Source organism: Oncorhynchus kisutch, unplaced genomic scaffold, assembly GCF_002021735.2.
Source record: "Oncorhynchus kisutch isolate 150728-3 unplaced genomic scaffold, Okis_V2 scaffold3875, whole genome shotgun sequence".
In the NCBI taxonomy this organism is placed as follows: Eukaryota; Metazoa; Chordata; class Actinopteri; order Salmoniformes; family Salmonidae; genus Oncorhynchus; species Oncorhynchus kisutch.
This window is the reverse complement of record NW_022265820.1, coordinates 168,979-179,958: the sequence shown is the minus strand read 5'-3', so window position 1 is coordinate 179,958 and position 10,980 is coordinate 168,979.

The following is a 10,980-nucleotide window of genomic DNA, read 5'->3' as shown; positions in this document are numbered from 1 at the left end:
CTAGTAAGAGCAGTGATGGTAGTAAGAGCAGTGATGGTAGTAGAGCAGTGATGGTAGTAAGAGCAGTGATGGTAGCAAGAGCAGTGATGGTAGTAAGAGCAGTGATGGTATGTAAGAGCATGATGGTAGTAAGAACAGTTTCTTATTTTTTTCTCATCACAAACTTGTGAAATAGTACCAAGCAATAAATAATGCTGGTGGGGGTGTGGTTAGAGGTGTGGGTGTGGTTAGAGGCGTGGCTACCCAACAGTACAACTAGTCTTTAGTGGTTTCTATCTGAATTGACAGTTTGTTTTGAATTAACCCGGGAGCCTCTGTCCTACAACCTCTCTACTTCTCCCTTCTCTGACGCTCAAAACATACTGGTTTAGCTGTGCGTGTGTGTGTGTGTGTGTGTGTGTGTGTGTGTGTGTGTGTGTGTGTGTGTGTGGTGTGTGTGTGTGTGTGGTGTGTGTGTGTGTGTGTGTGTGTGTGTGTGGTGTGTGTGTGTGGTGTTGTGTGTGCGCGTGCGTGCAATCAACTTCCACATCCTAGCAGAGGTTCATTATTACCATATCTTACAGAGTTTTCTCCATATATAGGCCAGGGATCATCAACTAGATTCAGCCACGGGATGATTTTTTTCTTGTAGTAGTAGTCAAAAGGAACGGAAATAATTACAAATAATTTGTAGACTGCAAATTGACCCGCAAGAAGCCAAAACAGATCTAATATTTGACCAATACAGCATCATCTCAAACCTAGTTTCCATACGATCACATATATCTCTATTGTGTGTGAGAAGGATTTGGAACAGATTTACTAAATTAAAATAACTTGTAGCTGATTTGCTGGTGGTTGGGATTCAGAAAACTTGGGGTCAATAAAATCACCCTCGACCCAAATTCGCTTGGAGAACCCTGATATAGGCCTTCTCCACTCTATAGAGGCTGTGTCCTAAATGCACAACCCTATGGGCCCTGATCCAAAGTAATGCACTACATAGGAAATAGGGTTCTATTTGGGACAGCGATAGAGTCATCTCTATAACGAGGTAGGGACCAAACAGGGTGTAGGTAGGGCTTCTGTCATATATCCGGGGGGACGAGTCTGTCTCAGAGCTGTGACGATCTACTGGTAACACCAAACACAGACTAACTGGAGGGAGGGAGAGGGAGAGGGATGGAGAGAGAGAGAGAGAGAGAGAGAGAGAGAGAGAGAGAGAGAGAGAGAGAGAGAGAGAGAGAGAGAGAGAGAGAGAGAGGAGAGAGAGAGAGAGAGAGAGAGAGAGAGAGAGAGAGAGAGAGAGAGAGAGAGAGAGAGAGAGAGAGAGAGAGAGAGAGAGAGAGAGAGAGAGAGAGAGAGAGAGAGAGAGAGAGAGAGAGAGAGAGAGAGCGAGCGAGGGAGGGAGGGAGGGAGGGAGGTGAGTGCGAGAGAGGGAGGGAGTGGGATGAAGAGAGAGAGAGAGAAAGCATGAGAGAGAGAGAGAGAGAGAAGGAGGGAGGGAGGTGAGTAAAGGGTTGATGGAGTGAGGATGGCAGGCAGATAAGGCAGAGGAGAGGAAAGGAGAGAGGAGTAGGGGGAAAGGTTGAAAGAGGAAAGGAGAGAGGAGTAGGGGAAGGTTGAAAAGAGGAAGGAGAGAGGAGTAGGGGAAGGTTGAAAAGAGGAAGGAAAGGAGAGAGGAGTAGGGGAAGGTTGAAAGAGGAAAGGAGAGTAGAGTAGGGGAAGGTTGAAAGAGGAAAGGAGAGAGGAGTAAGGGGAAGGTTGAAAGAGGAAAAGGAGAGTAGAGTAGGGGAAGGTTGAAAGAGGAAAGGAGAGAGGAGTAGGGGAAGGTTGAAAGAGGAAAGGAGAGTAGAGTAGGGGAAGGTTGAAAGAGGAAAGGAGAAGAGGAGTAGGGGAAGGTTGAAAGAGGAAAGGAGAGAGGAGTAGGGGAAGGTTGAAAGAGGAAAGGAGAGTAGAGTAGGGGAAGGTTGAAAGAGGAAAGGAGAGAGGAGTAGGGGAAGGTTGAAAGAGGAAAGGAGAGGAGTAGGGGAAGGTTGAAAGAGGAAAGGAGAGAGGAGTAGGGGAAGGTTGAAAGAGGAAAGGAGAGAGGAGTAGGGGAAGGTTGAAAGAGGAAAGGAGAGTAGAGTAGGGGAAGGTTGAAAAGGAAAGGAGAGTGGAGTAGGGTAAGGTTGAAAGAGGAGAGGAGAGAGGAGTAGGGGAAGGTTGAAAGAGGAAAGGAGAGGAGTAGGGGAAGTTTGAAAGAGGAAGGAGAGGAGTAGGGGAAGGTTGAAAGAGGAAAAGGAAAAGGGTAATGATAGTGCTCTGATGCGTCAATCTGACACTCCTGAGCGCAGTCACGTCACTGGCTGATCAAACCGATGCGTTTATCCAAACCACCACGTATTCTAAGTTGACGTTTTTGACAGCAGTGAAGTCTGACAGCTTTTCCATGTGTGGGTAAGAATGAACAGATATGAATGACAAGCCAACATTTCTCTACTCTTCTGTCTGTCTGTCTGTCTGTCCTCCTCCTTCTCCTTCTGTCTCTGTCTGTCTCCCCTACTCCTTCTGTTTGTCCTGTCTCCCCTCCTTCTGTCTGTCTGTCTGTCTGTCTGGTCTGTCTGTCTGTCTGCCCCCCCCCCCCCCCTTCTCTTTGTCCGTCTGTCTCCACTCCTCCTTCTGTCTGTCTGTCTGTCTGTCTGTCTGTCTGTCTGTCTGTCTGTCTGTCTGGTCTGTCTGTCTGTCCCTGTCTGGCCCCCCCCCTTCTCTTGTCCCGTCTGTCTCCACTCCTCCTTCTGTCTGTCTATCTTCGATTGATATGTCCCAATGACACCCTATATAGTGTATTGCGGGCTCTGGTCAAAATAAGTGCACTATATAGGGGAATAGGGTGCCACATGTTTTCCTTATAATCCCCCTGCTTCCATCTATCTACCGGTCTCCTCTTTCCTCTCATTCACTTCCCTCTGTTTCCCATCTATCTACACGGTCCCTCTCTTTTCTCTCCTTCACTTTCCCCCTGTTTCCATCTATCTACCGGTCCTCTCTTTTTCTCTCCTTCACTTCCCCCTGTTTCCATCTATCTCTACCGGTCTCTCTTTTTCTCCATCATCACTCCCCTGTTCCATCTATCTACCGGTCTCCTTTTTCTCTCCTTCACCCCCCCTGTTTCATCCTGTCTACTGGTCTCTCTTTTCCTTCTTCCTTCACTTCCCTCTTTTCCATCTATCTACCGGTCTCCTCTTTTTCTCTCCCTCACTTCACCCTGTTTTCCCATCTATCTAACCGGTCTCTCTATTTTCTCTCCTTCACTTCCCCCTGTTTTCCCATCTATCTACCGGTCTCTCTTTTCTCTCCATCACTTCCCCCTGTTTCCATCTATCTACCGGTCTCTCTTTTTCTCTCCTTCACATTTCCCCTGTTTCATTCTGTCTACCGGTCTCTCTTTTTCTCTCCTTCACTTCCCCCTGTTTCCATCTATCTACCGGTCTCTCTTTTTCTCTCCTTCACTTCCCCCTGTTTCCATCTATCTACCGTCTCATCTTTTTTCTCTCCTTCACTTCCCCCTGTTTCCATCTATCTACCGGTCTCTCTTTTTCTCTCCTTCACTTCCCCTGTTCCATCTATCTAACCGTCTCTCTTTTTCTCTTCCTTCACTTCCCCCTGTTTCCATCTATCTACCGGTCTCTCTTTTTCTCCTCCTTCACTTCTCCCCTGTTTCCATCTATCTTACCGGTCTCTCTTTTTCTCTCCTTCACTTCCCCCTGTTTCCATCTATCTACCGGTCTCTCTTTTTCTCTCCTTCACTTCCCCCCTGTTTCCATCTATCTACCGGTCTCTCTTTTCTCTCCATCACTTCCCCCTGTTTCATTCTGCTTCTTTCTCCCTCTCCATCACTCTATTCTCAGACACAGGCTGTCAAGTTTCTAGTCCTACCATCTCCATTTCCCTCATCTCTCTATGTCTGTAGTCCTCTATCTTACTTCATCTGCCCCGCTCTCTGTGTTCCTCCTCTTTTCTCTTGGTCATCTCTCTATTCTCAGACACAAGCTGTCACATTTCAAGTCATAACATCTCTCTTTCCCTCTCTTTCTCTGTATCCCCCCCCCTCTCTCTCTCTCTAGCTCGCACGCTTCTTCCACCTTCTCTCTCCCCCTCTCCTCCTCTCTCCTCTCTCTCTCTCCTCTCTCTCTCCTCTCTCTTCTCTCTCTTCTCTACCCCCCCCTTCTCTCTCTCTATCTATCTCTCTCTCTTCTCAGACACAAGATGTCTGTTCTAATCATAACATCTCTAGTTCCCCCCCTCTCTCTCTGCCCTTTCTCTCCCATCCCCCCCCCCTCTCTCTCCACCCTCCCCCTTCTCTCTCTCTCCACCCTCCCCCCCTTCCTCTCTCTCTCTCTCTCTCTCTCTCTCTTCTCAGACACAAGATGTCCTGGTCTAATCATAACATTTCCCGTTCCCCCCCTGTCGCACTGCCCTTTCTCTCCCACCCCCCCTTTCTCTCTCTGTCTCTCTCTCTCTCTATCCCTCTCCCCTCTCTCTCTCTCCATTTTCAGGTTCAATCTGTCCTGTCTGTCGTCTCTGTGACTCAACAACGTCACTATGGACAATTACCAGATGCTCTCTTCCATTTTCTCCTCCACCTCCTCATTGCCTCTCTCTCTCTCTCTCCATCTGCCTCATCCCTCTCTCCCTCCATCCTTTCTTCCAGGCCTGCTGGCCTGTGTGTGTCCCAAACTATATAGGGAATAGGTAGCCATTTGGATGCAGACCTAGTTTATTATATATTTATTTGTACTCCTCTCTCTCCCCAGTCAGCATGTCATCGTGTCTCCAGGAGAGAAGACGCCAGTGAACATTATCTCTCAGTGTAAATGGATTCTAACTGATCTACCAGTGTGTGTGTATGATCCACCACTCAGTCATGTGTGTTTTGGCTCCTTCTGGTCTGGTCATGTCCATGATGCTCTCTGACAGATCCATCTCATCTATTATTACTAATAAAAAGAAACTGCCTGCTGATCTCACTGGGTCGATAGGAACGTTAGCCTGCTGATCTCACTGGGTCGATAGGAACGTTAGCCTGCTGATCTCACTGGGTCGATAGGAACGTTAGCCTACTGATCTCCACTGTTCTTACCTATTGGTCGATAGGAACGTTAGCCTGCTGATCTCACTGGGTCGATAGGAACGTTAGCCTGCTGATCTCACTGGGTCGATAGGAACGTTAGCCTACTGATCTCACTGGGTCGATAGGAACGTTAGCTGCTGATCTCACTGGGTCGATAGGAACGTTGCCTACTGATCTCACTGGGTCGATAGGAACGTTAGCCAGCTGATCTCACTGGGTCGATAGGAACGTTAGCCTGCTGATCTCACTGGGGGTCGATAGGACGTTAGCCTGCTGATCTCACTGGGGCGATAGGAACGTTAGCCTACTGATCTCACTGGGTCGATAGGAACGTTAGCCCTGCTGATCTCACTGGGTCGATAGGAACGTTAGCCTACTGATCTCACTGGGTCGATAGGAACGTTAGCCAGCTGATCTCACTGGGTCGATAGGAACGTTAGCCTGCTGATCTCACTGGGTCGATAGGAACGTTAGCCTGCTGATCTCACTGGGTCGATAGGAACGTTAGCCTGCTGATCTCACTGGGTCGATAGGAACGTTAGCCTGCTGATCTCACCTGGGTCGATAGGAACGTTAGCCTGCTGATCTTACTGGGTCGATAGGAACGTTAGCCTGCTGATCTCACTGGGTCGATAGGAACGTTAGCCTGCTGTTCTCACTGGGTCGATAGGAACATTAGACTGCTGATCTTACTGGGTCGATAGGAACATTAGACTGCTGATCTTACTGGGTCGATAGGAACATTAGACTGCTGGCCTTACTGGGTCGATAGGAACATTAGACTTCTGGCCTTACTGGGTCGATAGGAACATTAGACTGCTGATCTCACTGGGTCGATAGGAACATTAGCCTTCTGATCTCACTGGGTCGATAGGAACATTAGCCTGCTGATCTTACTGGGTCGATAGGAACATTAGACTGCTGGCCTTACTGGGTCGATAGGAACATTAGCCTGCTGATCTTACTGGGTCGATAGGAACATAGACTGCTGGCCTTACTGGGTCGATAGGAACATTAGACTGCTGGCCTTACTGGGTCGATAGGAAACATTAGACTGCTGGCCTTACTGGGTCGATAGGAACATTAGACTGCTGGCCTTACGGGTCGATAGGAACATTAGACTGCTGGCCTTACTGGGTCGATAGCAACATTAGACTGCTGGCCTTACTGGGTCGATAGGAACATTAGACTGCTGGCCTTACTGGGTCGATAGCAACATTAGACTGCTGGCCTTACTGGGTCGATAGGAACATTAGCCTGCTGATCTCACTGGGTCGATAGGAACATTAGCCTGCTGATCTTACTGGGTCGATAGGAACATTAGCCTGCTGATCTTACTGGGTCGATAGGAACATTAGCCTGCTGATCTCACTGGGTCGATAGGAACGTTAGCCTGCTGATCTCACTGGGTCGATAGGAACATTAGACTGCTGGCCTCACTGGGTCGATAGGGTTCTCTCTCTCTCTCTCTCTCTCTCTCTCTCTCTCTCTCTCTCTCTCTCTCTCTCTCTCCCGCTCCCTCTCTCTCTCTCTCTCTCTCTCTCTCTCTCTCTCTCTCTCTCTCTCTCTCTCTCTCTCTCTCTCTCCCGCTCCCCCCCCTCTCTCTCTCTCTCTCTCCCTCCCTCTCTCTCTCTCTCTCTCTCCTTCTCTCTCTCTCTCTCTCTCGCTGTCTCTCTGCCCCCCGGTGGTGTTATAGTCTTACTGCATCTCCTAGTGATGTGTTTTAAATGCTCAAGACAAGAGAGAGCAGGAGGAACATATGCTGAAGTAGTGACGGGAATACAGTACAAATAGGAGATTGTTGACTCATTTTCAGGTTCTTACCATGTGTTTTAAATATAGCCTATTCAAATGGTCTATTTGACTGGTGACTCGGGCACCATGCACCTTCCTGCAATATGAATTAGTGGACGTTGAAAGCAACACATGTTGAAGGAGACAGCTGGCAGCTTAGTTTGGAGAATAAACCAGCCGTTCTGCCAAAGTATTATTTAATCAGAATTGGGGCCAACAACTTTTTATGGATACCCGAGCCAATCGGGATTTATTTTTATTATTTTACCTTTATTTAATAGGCAAGAGGTCCTGCCTCCCGCCTCTAACCCCTAGGCTGTCCTGCCTCCCCCCTCTAACCCCTAGGCTGTCCTGCCTCCCCCCTCTAACCCCTAGGCTGTCCTGCCTCCCCCCTCTAACCCCTAGGCTGTCCTGCCTCCCCCCTCTAACCCCTAGGCTGTCCTGCCTCCCCCCTCTAACCCCTAGGCTGTCCTGCCTCCCCCTCGAACCCCTAGGCTGTCCTGCCTCCCCCCTCTCACCCCTAGGCTGTCCTGCCTCCCCCCTCTAACCCCTAGGCTGTCCTGCCTCCCCCTCTCACCCCTAGGCTGTCCTGCCTCCCCCCTCTAACCCCTAGGCTGTCCTGCCTCCCCCCTCTAACCCCTAGGCTGTCCTGCCTCCCCCTCTAACCCCTAGGCTGTCCTGCCTCCCCCCTCTAACCCCTAGGCTGTCCTGCCTCCCCCCTCTAACCCCTAGGCTGTCCTGCCTCCCCCCTCTAACCCCTAGGCTGTCCTGCCTCCCCCTCTAACCCCTAGGCTGTCCTGCCTCCCCCCTCTAACCCCTAGGCTGTCCTGCCTCCCCCTTCTAACCCCTAGGCTGTCCTGCCTCCCCCCTCTAACTCCTAGGCTGTCCTGCCTCCCCCTTCTAACCCCTAGGCTGTCCTGCCTCCCCCCTCTAACCCCTAGGCTGTCCTGCCTCCCCCCTCTAACCCCTAGGATGTCCTGCCTCCCCCCTCTAACCCCTAGGCTGTCCTGCCTCCCCCCTCTAACCCCTAGGCTGTCCTGCCTCCCCCCTCTCACCCCTAGGCTGTCCTGCCTCCCCCCTCTCACCCCTAGGCTGTCCTGCCTCCCCCCTCTAACCCCTAGGCTGTCCTGCCTCCCCCCTCTAACCCCTAGGCTGTCCTGCCTCCCCCCTCTAACCCCTAGGCTGTCCTGCCTCCCCCCTCTAACCCCTAGGCTGTCCTGCCTGGGAACACACTGGGAACACACTGGGAACACACTGGGAACACACTGGGAACACACTGGGCACACACTGGGAACACACTGGGCACACACTGGCAACACACTGGGCACACACTGGGCACACACTGGGAACACACTGGGCACACACTGGGAACACACTGGGCACACACTGGGAACACACTGGGCACACACTGGGAACACACTGGGCACACACTGGGAACACACTGGCACACACTGGAACACACTGGGCACACACTGGGCACACACTGGGCACACACTGGACACACACTGGGCACACACTGGGCACCCACTGGGCACACACTGGGCACCCACTGGGCAAACACTGGGAACACACTGGGCACACACTGGGCACACACTGGGAACACACTGGGAACACACTGGGAACACACTGGGCACCCACTGGGCACACACTGGGAACACACTGGGAACACACTGGGCACACACTGGGCACACACTGGACACACCACTGGGCACACACTGGGAACACACTGGGCACACACTGGACACACACTGGGAACACACTGGGCACACACTGGGCACCCACTGGGCACACACTGGGCACACACTGGGAACACACTGGGCACACACTGGGCACACACTGGGCACACACTGGGCACACACTGGGAACACACTGGGAACACACTGGGAACACACTGGACACACACTGGGAACACACTGGGCACACACTGGGAACACACTGGGCACACACTGGGCACACACTGGGAACACACTGGGCACACACTGGGCACACACTGGGAACACACTGGGCACACACTGGGAACACACTGGGCACACACTGGGAACACACTGGGCACACACTGGGCACACACTGGGAACACACTGGGCACACACTGGGAACACACTGGGAACACACTGGGCACACACTGGGAACACACTGGGAACACACTGGGAACACACTGGGAACACACTGGGCACACACTGGAACACACTGGGAACACACTGGGCACACACTGGACACACACTGGGAAACACACTGGGGAACACACTGGGCACACACTGGGCACACACTGGAACACACTGGAACACACTGGGAACACACTGGGAACACACTGGGAACACACTGGCACACACTGGAACACACTGGGAACACACTGGGAACACACTGGGAACACACTGGGAACACACTGGGCACACACTGGGAACACACTGGGAACACACTGGGCACACACTGGGAACCACTGGGAACACACTGGGAACACACTGGGCACCACTGGGCACACACTGGGAACACACTGGGAACACTGGGAACACACTGGGAACACACTGGGCACACACTGGGAACACCACTGGGAACACACTGGGAACACACTGGGAACCACTGGGAACACACCTGGGCACACAACTGGGCACACACTGGGAACACACTGGGCACACACTGGGCACCCACTGGGCACCCACTGGGAACACACTGGGCACACACTGGGAACACACTGGGCACACACTGGGCACACACTGGGAACACACTGGGAACACACTGGGAACACACTGGGAACACACTGGGCACACACTGGGCACACACTGGGCACACACTGGGCACACACTGGGAACACACTGGGAACACACTGGGCACACACTGGGAACACACTGGGCACACACTGGGCACACACTGGACACACACTGGGCACACACTGGGAACACACTGGGAACAGACTGGGCACACACTGGGCACACACTGGGCACACACTGGAACACACTGGGCACACACTGGGCACACACTGGGCACACACTGGGAACACACTGGGAACACACTGGGCACACACTGGGCACACACTGGGAACACACTGGGCACACACTGGGAACACACTGGGAACACACTGGGCACACACTGGGAACACACTGGGAACACACTGGGCACACACTGGGAACACACTGGGCACACACTGGGAACACACTGGGCACACACTGGGAACACACTGGGAACACACCGGGCACACACTGGGCCACACACTGGGAACACACTGGGCACACACTGGGAACACACTGGGAACACACTGGGAACACACTGGGAACACACTGGGCACACACTGGGCACACACTGGGAACACACTGGGAACACACTGGGAACACACTGGGCACACACTGGGCACACACTGGGCACACACTGGGCACACACTGGGAACACACTGGGCACACACTGGGCACACACTGGGCACACACTGGGAACACACTGGGCACACACTGGGCACACACTGGGAACACACTGGCTGAATCAACGTTGTTTCCACGTAATGTCAATGAAATGACATTGAACCAATGTGGAATAGACGTTGATTTGAGTAAGGACAAGTATCCTAGTAGGAAATGCAAGGTTAGAAATATTTGACCATTTGGTCCCTTGCCAAAGTCAACAGTACCATACTTTCATCATTCGTTACGAGGAACATGGGATATCTTATCAGACCTCAGGATAACACCCAGATGCAGACAGTTCGAAGTAACACAAGTTTATTACAAAAACAGGGGGCAGGCAAACGACAGGTCAAGCAGAGGTCAGTAATCCTGGGTAGTGTCACAAGGTACAGAACTGCAGACAGAACAGTCAGGGCAGGTAGAGGTCAGTCATCCTGGGCAGTGTCACAAGGTACAGAACTGCAGACAGAACAGTCAGGGCAGGTAGAGGTCAGTACTCCAGGGCAGTGTCACAAGGTACAGAACTGCAGGCAGAACAGTCAAAACAGGGACTAGAGAGGAACCCAGGAGTACAGGGACTAGAGAGGAAACCAGGAGTACAGCGACTAGAGAGGAAACCAGGAGTACAGGGACTAGAGAGGAAACCAGGAGTACAGGGACTAGAGAGGAAACCAGGAGTACAGGGACTAGAGAGGAAACCAGGAG